This window comes from Colobus angolensis, unplaced genomic scaffold (genome assembly GCF_000951035.1).
Source record: "Colobus angolensis palliatus isolate OR3802 unplaced genomic scaffold, Cang.pa_1.0 Scaffold491, whole genome shotgun sequence".
NCBI classification, from domain to species: domain Eukaryota; kingdom Metazoa; phylum Chordata; class Mammalia; order Primates; family Cercopithecidae; genus Colobus; species Colobus angolensis.
In genome coordinates, this window is record NW_012118388.1 from 797245 (window position 1) to 815335 (window position 18091).

Here is an 18091-nt window from a genome sequence, read left to right on the forward strand (position 1 = left end):
ATAAAAACAAACAATTCTGGACATTAAAGAGTGGCTTTTATACATAAACTATAAAAACAAATAATTCTGGAGATGAAGTTGATGGTTAAGAACACTAAATATTATATTTTCTTATTCTGAATTTTTTAAATTATAGGGATAAAGTTTTCCAAGGGATTAAAAGAGAAACTATCTTTACACTAAATATACACGCACAGTACTTTGCCTCTCTCTCTTTCTGTGTGTGTGCGTGTGTACTTATTTAAAAGATAAAGTAAAGTATTACATGAAGTTCTCAACAGATGATTGCATACAATCATGATATACAGAATTCACTCTTGTGATGGCTATATATTAATGGAAGCCAGCTACACTTTAAAAATTATTTTACTTTTTTTATATATTGACAAATTATAGTTGCATATATTTATGGTATACAAAGTGGTGTTATGACTTTTGAATACAGTACACAGAAAGATTAAACTATTTAACATATCCATCACCTCAAATATTTAACATTTTTTGTGATTAGAACATTAGAAGTTTATTCTTAGTGATATTGAATGTACAATGTATTGAAATAGATTAAAATTTAATAGAAAATAACACTGAAATTTATTTGTAAACATAAAGAAATAACTTTTCTTGCAAGTTATGATTTATAAAAGTTATTCTCTAAGACCTTAATTTCAGTGATAGATCTACTTGATATTTCTTTTATGCAGACCTTTATTCTTTATAATAAATAACTTTAAAAATTATTTTCAAGAGGACTAAGATGAAAAGTTGAGTGGATCAAAATATAGATGGGTTGGAGTTACAGCACTGACCTCTATCTGATTTTTCTTCCTCAGGAGATATATCTTTAAATAAACAATTCCAGTGTTTAGCCTTGTATTCCTTTGGTAAATTTGGTAAATTCATTTTTCTGCTATCTTGAAAACTTTGTTTATAAAGTCTTCTAAGACTTTGTAACCTACACATCAAATGGAATGAATATAATTTTTCTACATTCTTGAAATAAATATTTTTATTTTACACCCATTTTTATGTCAGAGAACTAGTATTTTAAAACATTGAAAAACACCTTTTGTGTTAAAACAGTAAATATTTTCATTTAATATGCATATATCTCCAAGATTAATGCTAAGGCAGAGACATTTTAGAGAATGCATAATGTGTATTTCTCTCTATCTAAAAACATATATAGTATATATACAACTTCAAATTCTCCTTGGAGAACAGGGGGAACAAAAAAAATCCATATCTATCTAATCACATACAGACATACATTTTATTTAATAAGAAAGTCACAATAATTTTTGATACCATAATTTAATTTAGACCTTCTTATCTCATTACAAATACAATTTTTATTTAGTAATCTAGTTTGGAAATGCTGAAAAGTTTTTCATGTTTTATTTACACAAAAGTGTAAATCAATCCAAGGGTCATTGTGAACTTGTGGTCCTTTGTTACAACTGCAACCTAATGTTCTATTCAAAATCTTATTTCAAAATACTCAAAATATGATAGAATCTGGCTGGCAAATGGTAATAGAGGCAATCATTTACATTCAGGTCTCTTATGAAGGAGGCAATGTGTATGTACCTAACATCATCTGTAAAGGACCTATATTCTCCAATGGATTTGTTTAATTTATTTGCAGGGTGAAGTTTTATGTTAGTATTTCAGCCATAGGTGACTTATTGAAATGAAAAGTTAAACTTCTTCAGCTACAAAGAACAACTAAAACAACAAAACAAACTTCTAGACTTCTTATTTTTAAAGGCACTCAAGTTTTACAGGTAATTCATCAAAAAAACACCACTCACATCCACAAAGATATCAAATACATTTAATTATGTATTGAAATATTTTGTTCTTACATCTTAAACTATAAGCAAAATCCACTTGCATGACAAAACTGCATAAACAGTAAAACTAAAATGCTCTAATTACAAATACAATTTTTATTTAGTCAAAATATCATCCTAACATATTTGTATCAGGTCTAATATTTTTATGATTCACAGTGATATATAAATTAATAATTTAATAATGAACTCAAAGCTCTTATTGCAAATGTCTTCTAATCAGTCATGTTGTTATCTTATATTTTCATAAGACAGGCATTGTTTTAGATGCATGGGATTATCCTTTTTAAATTTTTTGCCAAATATATATGTTAAAAAGAGGAACTGTAGAATCACACAATGTGTAGATTAATATAATGTGAGATAGTGTATCAGAGGTGATACATGCCATGCAAGCAGCACATTTTACATTCTGACGCACATTTTAAGCCTTCTTTTACTCACGTAATTCAGGCTTCAGATGTATTTCTCAATTGCTCACTGCAGAATAGCTGCAGAACTGAAACAAAACCTTCAGTACAAAAATGACAACCCTTTTGTTTCCACTAAATCCGTATTCTGTCATCCACTGGCAGGGAGTTTTCCAGTCATGTTCTCTGCCAGTCCTTACCAGTTTGCCAATTATACAAGCTGCTTCCCAGACATCAGACACAAATTCCACAAGACTGCTGTGCAAGCGTACCCTAATTAACCATCAGCTTAATTAGATAATTTACTGTGTAATTAGCAGGCAATTAGTCAACACCTCTCAGATCTTATTGACTGCTGTGACAGCCTTTCAGTCTTTGCACATTCCAACATTCCAATACACAACAGCGACCAAGTCTCTAGCACTCTCAAACCCTGTACGACATAGTTCTGGACGGAGAAGTGGGTAATATTATATAACAAAGGAAAAAAATCAATATGGACCCTGTCCAATTATTGAACTGTTTATAAACTTGTCTTTAATACCAGAAGTCCAACATTAAAAATACTTTAATATCTGCTTCAAAATGGTTAGAGAGCCAACTTCTTAATATGTTCTATTTCATGTTTTAATGTAAAACACTTTAAATTTACTATGAATTATACCCCAAGATTGGCTATGCCTATAGTAACTTGAGTAAATTTTCAATCAGTGTGTCAGAGATCTACTCAATTAAATATCATTAATGCAGCTTGGTGCGATGACTCACACTTATAATCCCAGAACTCTGGGAGGTCGACACAGGAGGATCACTTGAGCCCAGAAGTTTGAGACCAGCCTGGGCAACATAACAACACCCTGTCTTTAAAAACAAAACCAAACAAAAACACATCAGCCAGGTGTGGTAGTGCACGCCTGGAGTCCTAGCTACTGAGGAGGCTGAGACAGGAGGATTGCTTGAGCTCAAGAGTTCAAGGACACAGTGAATCTACACTCCAGTATAGATGACAGTGTGAGAACCTGTCTCAAAAAAAGAAATCTTACTCATGTTAATAGCAGTTGTAGACACAAATCCTACAAACACTGATAAAAAGTGCTCTAGGGTAGGGAAGCATTTTTTAGTTTTCTTTGACTCAGCCACAAAGAAATCACACCTCAGCATTTTAACGATTAAGTTAACATTTTATGAACGTTACATGATTTTAACATTTAAATTAACACATTAATTTTACATGGAAAAGCATGTTTACAAATGTATTCCTCTAAGGTTATGTATATGTCATATAATACCCACTGCTCTCTGTAATGCAATTTCTCACCCATATAAAATACTTTCCATTATCTCCAGATTTCATGACTTGTAACTAATGAGATCCCAGCAACTGTAACAAAGAATGATCCAGTATCACTTTTATTTTCAGAAATATTACAGAATAGGATAAATTTTACTGAATAATTTAAAAGTCATAAGATCTTCTGTTAACCAAAAAGAATAGGAAGGAAGAATTTGTGACCACTCCTTCATAGTTTAATTGGTTAACTGCCATATACATTTTCTAACACCTGATAAACTTCCATAAGTATAAAACCACTATGACAACAGAATTATTTCTGCATTATCTAAACTTTGTCATTAGCAGCAATTGTCTTTTTCTTCTTTTTGAATGTAAGGGTCTGAATGTTACCAGCAAGAACAGTTATCGAAAGGCCACAGGTTGGGGGAATCTAGAGAAGGCCACTGTGGCCTTATTGGTACAAGGTAAAGTAGAATGAGATGAGGACCAAGAGACAGGCAGCTCGTTTGATGACATGATTTGTACAAAGATTCTGGATTTTATTTCAAGGGCTAAGAGAAGTCATTGAAATGTTTTAAGCAAAGAATCATGATCTGATTTAAGATGTCAAAGACCACTCTGGCTGTGGTGCGGAGGCTGGAATTTAGGATAAAAGTAGAAGCAGAAAGACCCTTTTAGGAAGCTGGTATAGTATTCTGTGAGAAATGATGGGTGCCGTGATGTGGGTGGTACCAGTGGAGATGGGAAGCGACTTTTTACCCTTTAATAACTGATTATATAACTATTAATGTTTTAGTCTGGCATACAGATTATGGTAGTAAGAACTGTAAGTTTTATTGACAGGGTGTTTTAAATGTTATGAATCATTTTAATATCTTTATTTTTAAAAGAAAATTCAATGTAAGCCTCCCTAGAATATTGTAAAAAGGCAGAGCAGGTATTATGGTCTATTTTGTAATTGAACATGTGGAAGTTTAGGTAAGTTTACTAATTTATTAACAGTCAAATTACTTACAGAAGAGGTGATCCTCAACACGTTTCTCAAAACAAAGGGAGACAACTGTACCATTTCAATAATAACTAGTATGATTCACTATGAAAACCATAATTTAAAACTTAAGAGTATATTGTGCCTCTCCAGCTTTCTGCATGCAAGCTTGTTTTTCTCTTTTCATATTATAATACTTAATAAGATAATATTTGTATACATTTTATTTACCTGTGGATCTCTGTTGTCTATACAATAATATTTCTCTTTATATTGATCAACAGGAGATGTCCAAAAATCACGCCAATGTTTGTTTATTCCCCCCATTTAAAAACCATATACTAAGTGGCTGCCTACCTTATGCTGAGTATTGTAAAAGATCCAAATATCCTTGTGGCAATCTCACATAACTCCAACTACCAGGAGTATAACTGAGAAGGACCCCAGCTGCTGTGCTGCGAAAGAATCCACACCTGCATTTTTATTGCAGCCATGCTTCCTGTGGCTTAGCCAATGACTGAGCAGGGCAGAGATACTAAGCAGGCCCCTTCCTGAGGGACAGGAAGACTCCAGATGGCCTTGTCGAAGCTTTCTTAGTCTGCAAGGCACTCTATGACGCTCCTACTCAACCTTTCTTTCTTCTCTCCCCAATTTATGGCTTGATTTCTATTGCTGTCTTATGGCTCTCTCAGTCCTCTTCAACCCCCTCCATACTGTCTCCCACAATTATTTCACCTAATCAAATCCATGCATGTTTAATCACATCTTGGCAACTGTTTCTTGGAAGATCTGGACTAAAACCTACTGCTATATTAAAAAATTACATGTTACTGACAAAATCCAGAAAAAACAATAGTTGTATGAAATTTAAGGGTTTTTAAATAATGCATTTTCATATACTAAATGTCCAAATTTCAATACAGATATTATTAATGCAACAGAATATTAAAATATACATTTTGGGTGAGATCTTAAGGGGCATTGAGATAAATCACAAAAATAAATGCTCCCCTTACAGAAATGTTCAAATAGGTGACAAAAATCTGCTTAGGGAACTCTTACACCCTTCACTCCAATATGGAAACAAAATGTTAACAAAAAGTTAGGGGTGTTGGAGATTATGATGTGGTTTCTTTGGAGCATGCTTCTGGGATTATATGAGTCCCACTGTCATCCCAGATCCCGAGAGACAGCTTTTAAAAGGGACCCCTCAGAGCACTTTATATGTGTTCCCTGCAGTTTTATTCTCTCTTTTGGAGGTTGGTGCACCATATACAGCGTCCCACTCTGCTTGATATATCGAAAAGGTCTGAGTTGTATCTTGCTAAAAGATGAGCTCAAAGAGATGCAACTGTACAACAACTAGCCTGTATTCCTAGAATTTGTCAGGGGAAAGGGAATGTAAGATTTTCCTGTGGACCAATTAAGGGACACATATTTAAATAAGGAATGTGAAGTCACCTTAAACTCTGTTCAATATGGTCCCTTGGAAAGGCAAATGTATTGCAGCAGAGAAAACCTAAGTAACTGAAGAGCTTCCTAGGAGTTTCCTAGAGAGTAAGCTATGACCAAAGATTCAAAAGCACCATAGGGAAGAGTTCCCAAGTGATGGGAAGTATTTTTGAAGAATGATTGGAGGTACAGATGAGATAAAAGTTAGTTTAAACACAAGTATGTCTCCTAAAGAGGAATATTATAGTTGTACAAAATTATATTTATCCAAGAAAGTCAAAATACTCTTCAAGAGGTAATAATATTTATCAATTTAAAATTCATGATATTGCTGAACAATGTATTACATTCCAAAATAAAACTGTCTGGTTGATAAGAGGAGGGAGGCAGTCAGCAGGTTCCATTTGCAGGGCCTAGTGGTCACAAAATCTGATTTCCAAAGGCTTTCATTCAGGAAAGGGGCCAGGGGATGGGGTGGAGTTTAAAAAGAATCCATTCCCTCTTGTGTCCGTTGAGTAAAATTCTGTAAGAGCGCAGATAATGGAGAGAAGATAACCATTGGTTAATGTAGCTCCAGGGGACTTGGGTGGTCATTGGCCTTTTAATATTTGAATAACAATAAATGTCTCTTATGGATAAAGAATGGTAAAATTAAGGTATATATGATGCAAACATAAACCTGGTGAGAAAACCAGTTTTGTCAGAAAAGAGAGTTTGTATGAGGAGAGAAGTGAAAGTTATTGTTGAAATGATGAACAGCAGTTGTATTATGATTAATAGTTTCTCCCAAATTGAATTATGTAATTTCTTTGCTTAAATCTTTGAACAACAGGTTCCCTGTTTATACAACAATATTTAAATTCCTAACCCCCCAGGCCTTCCTCACTGTCTCTGCAGCTACTTACACCATTTCATGAGACATTCTGCTGCATCTTAAATATGCTTGTCTCTCTCATGACCACAAATATCCAGGTGCTATCCCTTCTCCCTAGAATAAAGACAGTTCAAATGGGAAGAAAATACAAAAATAAAATATTGAAAACAAAAAAATCATAAAACATTTAAAATTATAAAGTAACTTTAAAAATAAAATATTGCATATTAAGTAACATTTTAGTCTAAGAATTCCTGTGGCCTTAAGTCATCTTATATCTTTTGGTGTATATATTTTCTGAACTATCATTCAAGTTTTCTTTTCTTTTTTTTTTTCTATGTTAAATAGTTTTATTGAGAAGGTGAGATTTCGGTAAAGACTTTCAAGATGAGTGAGGATCCATATGGCTTTCTGGGGGAAATCCAGTTCAGTAAAGGGGTTGGCATTTGCTAAAGGAGAGCATGTTTGGTGTGTTTCAAAATCCAGTAGGGACCGGGTGCGGGGTGGTGTGCTTCTTTTTTTTTTTACTTTTTTTTTTTTTTTTTAATTATACTTTAATTTCTAGGGTACATGTGCATAACGTGCAGGTTTGTTACATATGTATACTTGTGCCATGTTGGTGTGCTGCACCCATCAACTCGTCAGCATCCATCAATTCGTCATTTATATCAGGTATAACTCCCAATGCAATCCCTCCCCCCTCCCCCGCCATGATAGGCCCCAATGTGTGATGTTCCCCTTCCCGAGTCCAAGTGATCTCATTGTTCAGTTCCCACCTATGAGTGAGAACATGCGGTGTTTGGTTTTCTGTTCTTGTGATAGTTTGCTAAGAATGATGGTTTCCAGCTGCATCCATGTCCCTACAAAGGACGCAAGCTCATCCTTTTTTATGGCTGCATAATATTCCATGGTGTATATGTGCCACATTTTCTTAATCCAGTCTGTCACAGATGGACATTTGGGTTGATTCCAAGACTTTGCTATTGTGAATAGTGCCACTGCTCAGTGAAATAAAAGAGGACACTAACAAATGGAAGAACATGCTCATGGATAGGAAGAATCAATATCGTGAAAATGGCCATACTGCCCAAAGTTATTTATAGATTCAATGCCATCCCCATCAAGCTACCAATGAGTTTCTTCACAGAATTGGAAAAAACGGCTTTAAAGCTCATATGGAACCAAAAAAGAGCCCGCATTGCCAAGACAATCCTAAGTCAAAAGAACAAAGCTGGAGGCATCACGCTACCTGACTTCAAACTATACTACAAGTCTACAGTAACCAAAACAGCATGGTACTGGTACCAAAACAGAGATATAGACCAATGGAACAGAACAGAGTGCTCAGAAATAATACCACACATCTACAGCCATCTGATCTTTGACAAACCTGAGAGAAACAAGAAATGGGGAAAGGACTCCCTATTTAATAAATGGTGCTGGGAAAATTGGCTAGCCATAAGTAGAAAGCTGAAACTGGATCCTTTCCTTACTCCTTATACGAAAATTAATTCAAGATGGAGTAGAGACTTAAATGTTAGACCTAATACCATAAAAGCCCTAGAAGAAAACCTAGGTGGTACCATTCAGGACATAGGCATGGGCAAGGACTTCATGTCTAAAACACCAAAAGCAACGACAGCAAAAGCCAAAATTGACAATTGGGATATGATTAAACTAAAGAGCTTCTGCACAGCAAAAGAAACTACCATCAGAGTGAACAGGCAACCTACAGAATGGGAGAAAATTTTTGCAATCTACTCATCTGACAAAGGGCTAATATCCAGAATCTACAAAGAACTCAAACAAATTTACAAGAAAAAAACAAACAACCCCATCAAGTTTTCTAAAGTAAATACCACACACACACACACACACACACACACTCGAAAAATAGTATATATAAAAGGACATTAGTAAGAGCTCTCAAAATACATCAAGTCTTGCCCAGATACCTAAAAATGGTACTCTCTTTAATGACATTTTAAGCTAATTTTTCACAAAAATAGAGGGTACATTTGGCAGCATAAAAGTGAGAAACTGTTTCAGACACATGAGATATTATAGAAAAACATGCAAATGAAGAAAGCAGGGCAGGATGAAAAGGGCAATGGGCTTAGCTGAAGTGAAAGAAGCAGATGCGGCAGTGGGGTAAGAAAAGGTAATTGGTGTGTGATAAGGCAGTCTGAGTGAATATTTCCCTAACAGACCAGTAACTTCCTTGAGTTAGTGACATTTTATTTCTTACGACACCTCATTTCAGAAATAGTGGTACTTGAACATTAAGCACATTGCTAGTCCTTTAAGAAAAAGGAACATACAGAGAACTGTAATTTTACTAAAACAGTCAGTCTTGTAACAAAATGGCCAATGTATGTATGCCTTTAATAAAAATTTGACAGCAAGGTAATCATGGTATAAAGTATTTAAAACGAGTTTAAAGAATATCATTACATAGTAATGATTGAATCTTTTTAAAAAGCAATAAAGAAAATACAAAGGCAAGGAGAATATTACAGAATTCAATCCTACTAATTTCAGTCAAAGATTGTATCATCTAAACATACCCAGAATATGGAGATTTTTAACTGGTTAAATTTACAATTCACAAAAGAATTACGTGAGACAGAATAAGGGTAAAATCAGTTTCTCAAACAGCAGGACTGTACTTTAAGGAAATTTCCATTAGCCATAATTATAAGAATTTTCCATTAACCTTGACCCCAGTTGCTTTTTTTAAAAAAGGAAACTGAATAAGAGGTACTTTCCATTACAAGTTAGATTCATCTACCAGCTAACCCAGATCAAAATTGTACACGTCAATTTATATTATTAAAAAGTCTATTTGAGTTTCACTTTGACCACTCTACCAAAATGATTAACTAATTAACAGGTGTGAAATCACAGCCTGAAATGGGAAAGTGGTGAAGATGTAATTATATTGGAAAATTGATTAGTCTGCTTCATGGTTAAAAATATTACTTTGGCTATAATTAAAAGATTTTTACTTAATATTAGAAATACATGCATTAAATTGTGTTTGAAAGCATCTTAATCTATATTTTCTACTTAACAGACTAAGCTGGCAAACATGGTATGATTGTGAACACAGACTGATTTAGAACTTGAAGGAGAGACAGTGGTGTCTTCATTAGATTCTAACTTGCAAGATTTAGCTTCAATATTGAATGTGTACACGAGTGTGCAAGCATACATACACATTCTTTTGTTGATGAAGAAATGAAGTTTATGTCATAGAAGAGCTTGCTAAATAGTCTTGAAGTGAACACTTGGATGAAATCTCCCATAGGACCACTATATGTGAACTGTAGCCATTTAATAGACGAATTCTTTATAATTTGAGGATGAGTCGATTTTATGAATTTCAATAAAATAAATCTAAGTTATAAGAACCTACCCAGGTGACAATCAAACTATTAGTACACAGAAGTCATCTCAGTTTCTAGCATGTTAAAAGTCTCCCAGATAAAAAGCTTACATTGAATTTCTTTAAATAATAATAACTCCTAGTTAATGTGTAAGTATATATCAGGAAAACAATATTATGCAATAATCATATAAAAATGGGAAACTAGAACTATAGCAGCAAAAATAATGCACTGGACTATTGTTAATTCATTGTTTCATAGACTTTCATGATGAGGTAATATAGAAACTCTTAATAATAATAAAGTAAATCAGTTTTAGTTAATCTTTTTAAAAAATCCAGATCTTTATTTCTAATAAGGCTTTCCAAAATGAGTTACAAAAAAAATTGTGATGTTCTGTATCGTAATCCATAGAGAATTACCCAGGCTCTAAAATATTATTATATGACATGTTTGTGAAATTTTCAACTTTAAATATTATCTTTAGCATTTATAGTCCTGACAATGTTATTCCTCAATTCTCATCTCGTTGATAGGTGCTAGCAATTTGTGCAATTTGTGCAAATGCAGGCGCAACTTCCTCTCAATTAAGATAATGTGGATTGAAACAAGTTTCTTGGAATCCACATGGGAGAACAGACAACCTATATGGTAAAAAGTCTGCAAACCTTATTATGAGAAGAAAAACAGAACTATTTAAAAAGGAAAAAGAAAAGGCTTATATGGATAGGACATGAGAGCTGTCTCCAAGTAACTGAAGAGCTGTCATGTGGAATTGTGGTTCAAATTAGAATACTATAATTATTCATTCATCTAACAAGTATGTATTGCATCCTTTCTATCTGCCAGACATTGTTCTTGGCACTGGGCATGCTGTGGTGAGCAAGAAAGATGGTATCTCTCTACTTACAGAGCTTACTTCGAGTGGCTAAAACAGAACATAAAAAAGCAAACAAATAGATGACCAAGAGCACGGCAATTTCACATGGTGATAAGTGCAGTGAAGAAAAAAAACAACCAGGGTAATGTGGGATGGAAAGCCTGAGTTTTGAATGGTTAATAAGAACTTCTCTGAGGAGGTAACTCTTGATCTGTGAACTGATTAAGAAGAAAGAGCCAGTCATATAAATATCTGAGAGAAGAGAATTCCAGGCAGATCAAACACCAAGCAAAACGGTCCCAAAACAGGGAGGAAGTTGTCATATTGGAGAATTAGAAAGGGGGCCAGTGTGGCTGGCAAAAAAATTGGCATCTGATGACAGCAGATTCACAGAAGCTTTTAAATCAAAATGCTCTCTTGTGTTCACTCTGAAATTGCACATAGAAATATAAAATTTCTGTGCAATTTATATTTCTCAATAGAAAGATAAGCATAGGTGCCACTCTATTTGAAGCACTAGGTAGAAAGTCTTCAGTGTAAATGCTCAGGCTGAACTGTAAGTCTCTGAAGAACATGAATGCAGTCAAAATTCCTTCATTTTAGACATAAAGTAATGTGGTCCAGAGAGGATAAATTATGTAAAAGCATGATATAGTGGAAATTGCAGGGATTTGTATCAAATAGGCCTTGGTTCAAATCCTGACATGGTGGATTTCAGTGTTTTGATGGCAGGGGCCATTTCCATGCTGCTACAACCTGATCTGGTCTTGTGATGTGCCCTAACAAATGGAACACAATGATAATTATGTTGTGCAACTTCCAAGCCTTGGTGTCAAGAGGATTTGCAACTTCTCCTCCTGCCTTTTTTGTAGCACTGACAACCTGTGAACACGTCCAGTGTAGTCTTGAAGATGAGACCATATGGAGATACAGGCCTAGTCATGTCAGCTGAGGACCCAGGCATGTGAATGAAATCATCCAGGACCAGCCATCAGCCAGCCACCAAACAATCTGTCAACTGATTGCAAATCCATGAGTGAAAACAACTAATATCATGTAGAGCAAAGGCAAGTCAACCCAGCTAAGCCTTGGCCATATTGCCAAACTGTAGAAACAAGAGCAGAAAATGTGTTGCTGTTTTTGGTAAGGTGGTCTGATATGAAGCAATAGGTACATGATACTGAAATAGGTTACATTTGCTAGTATAACCAAATATAAAACATGTGGCCCTGGCTTCGGCATTGTGAGGCAGGAAGAGCCTTGAAAAACCAAGAGTAAGTTCTTAATAAACACTGGAAGAATGGTGAACAAACTGTTAGCAGAGGCCTAAAATATGGTATGAAAATTGCTATTGGAGGGTTGGAAAAGTGGCCTGTATTATATGGTGACAGAACAATTGGCAAGAATGTCAGCAGTGATAATTTGGAAAACAGAAAGTGAACATAATACGTCTCTAGAGAGAACACTGAACGTGTTCAGTTGAGTGGTTCTACCCAAGTATGATAAGGTACTATAAGACAGAAAAGAGCTAAAGAAGGCTGTATTTAAATTTTCCATGCAAAACAGACGGAATCCAAGGGACCTACGACACCCTCAGTCAGAAAATAAACTATTCTTTATATTTGGTCTCTCCTAGATGGAAAAAAGCTTCTCAAAATAAAGTACCTTAAAGATCCCCTCAAGAGTGTTGCAGTAAGAGAGTTTGTTAAGACTTTAGAAAGACCTAAGGCAGGTCCTAGTAGATTCTCTCAGGGCTTCTAATATTCCTAAAGACATTGTACCATAACAGCAAGGCATATCAAAAAATAAAAGAAATCTGTTTAAAAAGAATTATGGATGTGACTTTGGGCATCAGTTTAGTCCCAAATAGAGTCAAAATTATGTTAAGAGAGTTTTATGATGGTATCACCGTGAGTTAGGATTAAAAGAAACAATTCAAAGTAAAGAGAGGAATAGGGTGCTATAACTTTATCTGGGCAGGACCAGGCTGAGAAAGCTAATCAGCTGTCATCAGGGAACGTCAATAGCCATTTACAAAACAAACAAACAAAAAACAAAACAAAACAGAAAAACTCAGAAGAGAAAATCAGTAGCCCAGAGAAAATCAGTAGCTCAGAGGGCAGAGCCAATAGTAGATAGGAACAATGGATTAGGGCCTCCTTACCAAGGAGCATAAAGGCACCCTGATTCTCCATCCCTGCAGCAAGAGGCCCTGAAAATATGTGCCAAACTGAATTTCAAAATTGCTATGGACAAGTGATTGCTATGTGCTTTCCATTTCTCCTGCTTCTAAAGGAGATTTTTATCTACTGTGGTTCTCTTGACTGTATCGTTTTGTGTTGGGTGTATGGAAGATAGAAAACATGTCTTTCTATATCACAGAATCCTCAATAAAAACAAGTTAAACCCAAATAATCTCATAGGCATTTGGACTTGATGTAGATCATAAGACAATGAACCTTGAGCCTAATGCCATGATTAGATGATATTTTGGGTGTCTTGGAAAGGAGTGGATGAAGTTTACATTTGGGAGGGATGTAACCAGATGGCAAGTTAGGACTGTCTGCAAAGATGGCTGCAATAATCCTTCCCTAGTCGTATGCATGTCCCTTTGTGATGTGGTTTTGCAGTTCTTCTCATCAATAAGTGGATGGTATTTACCTACTTCATGAACATACGCTGACTTTGTAACATGCTTTGAAGAAAATATGGAAGTAACACTGTGTAGACTTCGGAGTCTTTGTGTCAAGAGATCTTTCAGCTTCCACTTTTGTCCTCTTGGAACACTGCTAGCCTTATGAAGTAGCCTTATCAAACCTAAACCAGCCGCCTTGATAAGACATCGTGAGGCAAGAGAGATTATGAAGAGACAGAGAGAAGGGCTTGGCCATCTCTGCAATTATAGCAATCCCACATGAGGCTCCAGACACATTAGTGAGAACATCTTGATCCCCAGGGATCCCAACAACCAACTGTAAACGCATGATTGAGGCCAGCAGACACCCTGTGAAGTAGAAGAACTGATCACATGTGCTGAACCCAAATTGCCAACCCACATGACTATAGTCAAATAGATAATTGTTGTCTTAAGTCCTGGACAATTTATTTAACTTTCTCAGACTATTATTTCACCTGAAAAAATATCATCTATCTTACAAGCAGATTGTAAGGATTAAATGAAATAACGTATAAAAACATTTAGTCTATACATCCTAAGCACTGAATATAGGGTAGCTAATAATATGAATAATGATAACAACTATACCAATGACCTATAATATTACACATGTCCAAGACTGTGATTTAGAAAAAGCTTTGGATTAAGACCAGGGCCTCCCAGGCCAAAGCACTTTTCCCCACACTATTCTGTTTCTCCATATTTGTTGGACTTTCTCTAAGGTATTTATTTACTTGTGGAAAACAACAACAACAATATTTTAAATAAACAATTCATTTATATTAATGTTACTCTTATTTATTCCATGATGTATCAGAGGGCAGGACTATACATAAAACACAGATGAAACTTATGAAAAGGCTGATATGGTATCAATAAAAGGAACATATTTCTAAAACTGATCTTTCTACAGTCATACAGGTTGCATTGCCTTAAAGTTGTAGTATATTCCTTGTCACTAAAAGCATTCAAGAACAGGTTACATTTCTTCTCTCAGGACTACCAACACATGCAGTTAGAAAGTTAGGCCAGCCGATTTTTATGTCTCTTCTTAATATTGTGGGATACTTTTCCTGTTTTCTCAAAAATCTTCTGCATTTAAAGGCTTATACAATAACCTAAGTCTTAAGTAACAATCTATACATTTAGAAATTTCACTGACATTTTCATCTTTAGACATGTATAGATGCACTATAGAAAGCAACATAGAATATGAAAATTTTTTAATTGGCCTTTTCTCCTTTGATTGAGATCAATACTCAAAACAGCCAATGGTTTTATGTGTTAACTGTCTGTTCATATACTGGGAAAAAATAAACTCAATATGCTCTTGCCAAAAAATTCTATGTATTCATTTATCCAGTGAATATTTATGAAACATTTATCAAACCTCTCCTATACATTAAGCTTTGTGCTATGTGGCATAAGGCTGTATTTTACAGAAAGAGCTACAAGAAATACTTTGATGCCAAAAAAAGAGCCTTAAATATTTTCAGTTTTTACTTCTTATCATTTTATAAGAGAGATCTATTATATGGATACTTATTTACCTAATTTGATACTTATTAAAACAAAATCTATTCATTTGAGATACTTGCATAATAAAAGTTAATCACAAGTTAATCTATGTGTAGAGAGGGCTTACAAGTGAAGTGAACTGTTGCTTGGGTTTAGATTTGATTTAGGATAGAAATAAATACTTCTTAGTTTATTTAACTGTGTAGTAATAAAGCTATGCAACTTGCAGTTTCATGTTACAGATTTGCAGTATGTAATATGTAGCTCTCCAAGAGAACAAAATTTATGGACAAGATTAATGAAAACAAAATGTTTTTATCTACTTCCTATCAACATAATGTGAACACAGGTCAAAGGGTTATTTTATGTGAAGTCCAAACCATTTCTAATATTTTCTCTTAAACAGATCACTTCTCTGTTTTGTCATGATAATTTAGCTTTAATCAAGCTTGACAGATCGATTTCTCTCTCACTTTTCAAAATTTAAACTTGGAGCCAATACACATTTATACAGAAAAATTATTTCATAACTATATTTTAAATATGACTTTACTATCTTTATAAAACATAAATAGAATCTCAAGAAAAGCAATCTTGTTATTTTGAAAGATTCTTGAAAAGACTGATTTGAGGAGGAAGAATATAGTTAATAAAAGCCATTTTTGATGTCATTTAACACAAAAGCAAACAGATCTTTTTATATTTGACATTAAAAATCTGATCATTTGCCTTTTTAAAGAAAGCACATACAGCATTTATATAGACTGCACAGTAAAGAATAATAATATTTCTGTTTACGGAGATATCAACTGGCATTTCACTGTAAGTCAATGGTCTATCAGTGCTGCAGCGTATTAGACCTCAATCTGGCATCTACAAATGTCAAGAGTATAAAAAATATATATGTAGGATGAAAATCAAAAGCATGTTCCGAACTCCCAAAAAAATAAAAATAGGGAAACAAAGTTCACGTAAACATATTTGCTGCAGAAATCAGTGCAATATTCAACTGTCAATCCAGAAAAACAACGAGGGAGCCACACTGTCAGTAGGACAGGATAATAAAATTTCTAGCAGATGTTCAGTCAGGACTCTAATTTTTGTTGAACTCCCTTGGTAAGCATTTAATTTCTTTATCATATGCAAGCTTGGCAAATTGTACTTCATCAAAACTGTATTGTGAAATATTAATATTTCATATGATAACAAAACCCCATAGAATAACCTTTGTCATATTAAGAGCATCCAAATTTCAAATGTCAAGATTCTGAATTTTAATACATTTTAAACAGATTCTTCAATTGCCATAATGAATTATAATATGGCTAATCTAAATTGGTATACTATAATGTCACAGAAATGTATAGTACACGTAACACTTTAATAGACGTCTTTAGTAAAAGGCTATGGGGAAAAAAGTATGTTCATACTACTGAGTTGTATATTACCAACATTTCATCAGCAGGAAAGCACAGAAATAAGCACATAAGATGTAATCATAAATTCACAAATTTAATCACTAATTAGGAACCAGACAAGGAAACAAAAACTGTGGACCTCTATGAGGCAAACGGACTACTCGGCAAAATCACATATGGAAAATAATCTTTTTGGAAAATGACATTACATAAGCCCAAGGTGGCTTCATTATTTTTGTCATTGCAATTTGCACAAATATGTTTAAAATAGTCTGCACAATATTTTGTTGTACCCACCATCAAAGTAAGTGAAATAAGGTTTCCAAAAAGCCCCGCATGGTTACATTTCATGTACCAAATTTAATTTCCATTTGTTCATAACTCCCCTTTTGAACCAGCATCACAGACTTCTAAATTGATAGATTAAATTCAAATTGGAGGTTTAGAAGGAAGTTAGCTTCCACATTTATTTCTGCTGGTGATCCTAATAAAGCAAGTGCTACTAGGTTACTGAAAGACACAGCATCACAAATCAATGCATGTCACCAACAGCGTAAAGACTGATGTCTCTGATTAATCAGAATTCAATTATTGCAAGCAAAGAAAACATCAAATTCAAAGCAACAAACACTTTTTTTCAGCTATAATTCTTCACTTGTGCCCAATTAGCCACCTATTTCGGTTTACATATATATATATTTTTAATAGCATAACTAATATAGTCAGTAAATGGTATCTGAGACTCAGTTTTCTCCAACAGATTAAACATTTGACTATAGCTTCTCAGTAATTTTTAAAGAATCAATTAAAACAAAGACAAATATACTATCAATATTCTACAAGGTTATAAACAATTGATTCATGATATTCTAAAGCTGAATCTAGTATATTCTGTTAATTTTTGCACTTTGTTTAATAAAATATTCAGTTGATTTATTTGAAAAAATAACTTCTCTTTAGATATCTAAATATAAAAAATCTTTATGAAGCATTTTTTTCCTGCACTGTTTTTTTCCTAACTTTTGAGAATTCTCTAGATTTTCCTGACCACACTTACACATTGCATCTTGTAAAGCTGTCAGAATAAGACAGCCTTAATGTTTTAGCCATAATAATGCCAGCTATTGATCCTAGTAAGAGGAAAAAGAAAGAGAGAATGTGCTTAATGGGGCATGTTTTTTCTCTATTATTTTCTTTGCCTAAGGATAAAGCTGATTCAAATAATGATACTCTTTTCTTAGTCACTAAATTCACACATTCATATACATTAATTATTACTAACTACCAGTTAGTATTAAATACATTGAGAGGTTTAGTATTTGCAATTTATCAATA

At 34.0% G+C, this 18091-nt stretch overlaps 1 protein-coding gene across 1 annotated transcript in view; it reads right to left on the minus strand.

The window, feature by feature from the left end:
* Window positions 1-18091, minus strand: part of DPYD (dihydropyrimidine dehydrogenase) — an 861792-nt gene that overhangs the window by 418204 nt on the left and 425497 nt on the right. The gene's annotated exons all lie outside the window — the stretch shown is intronic.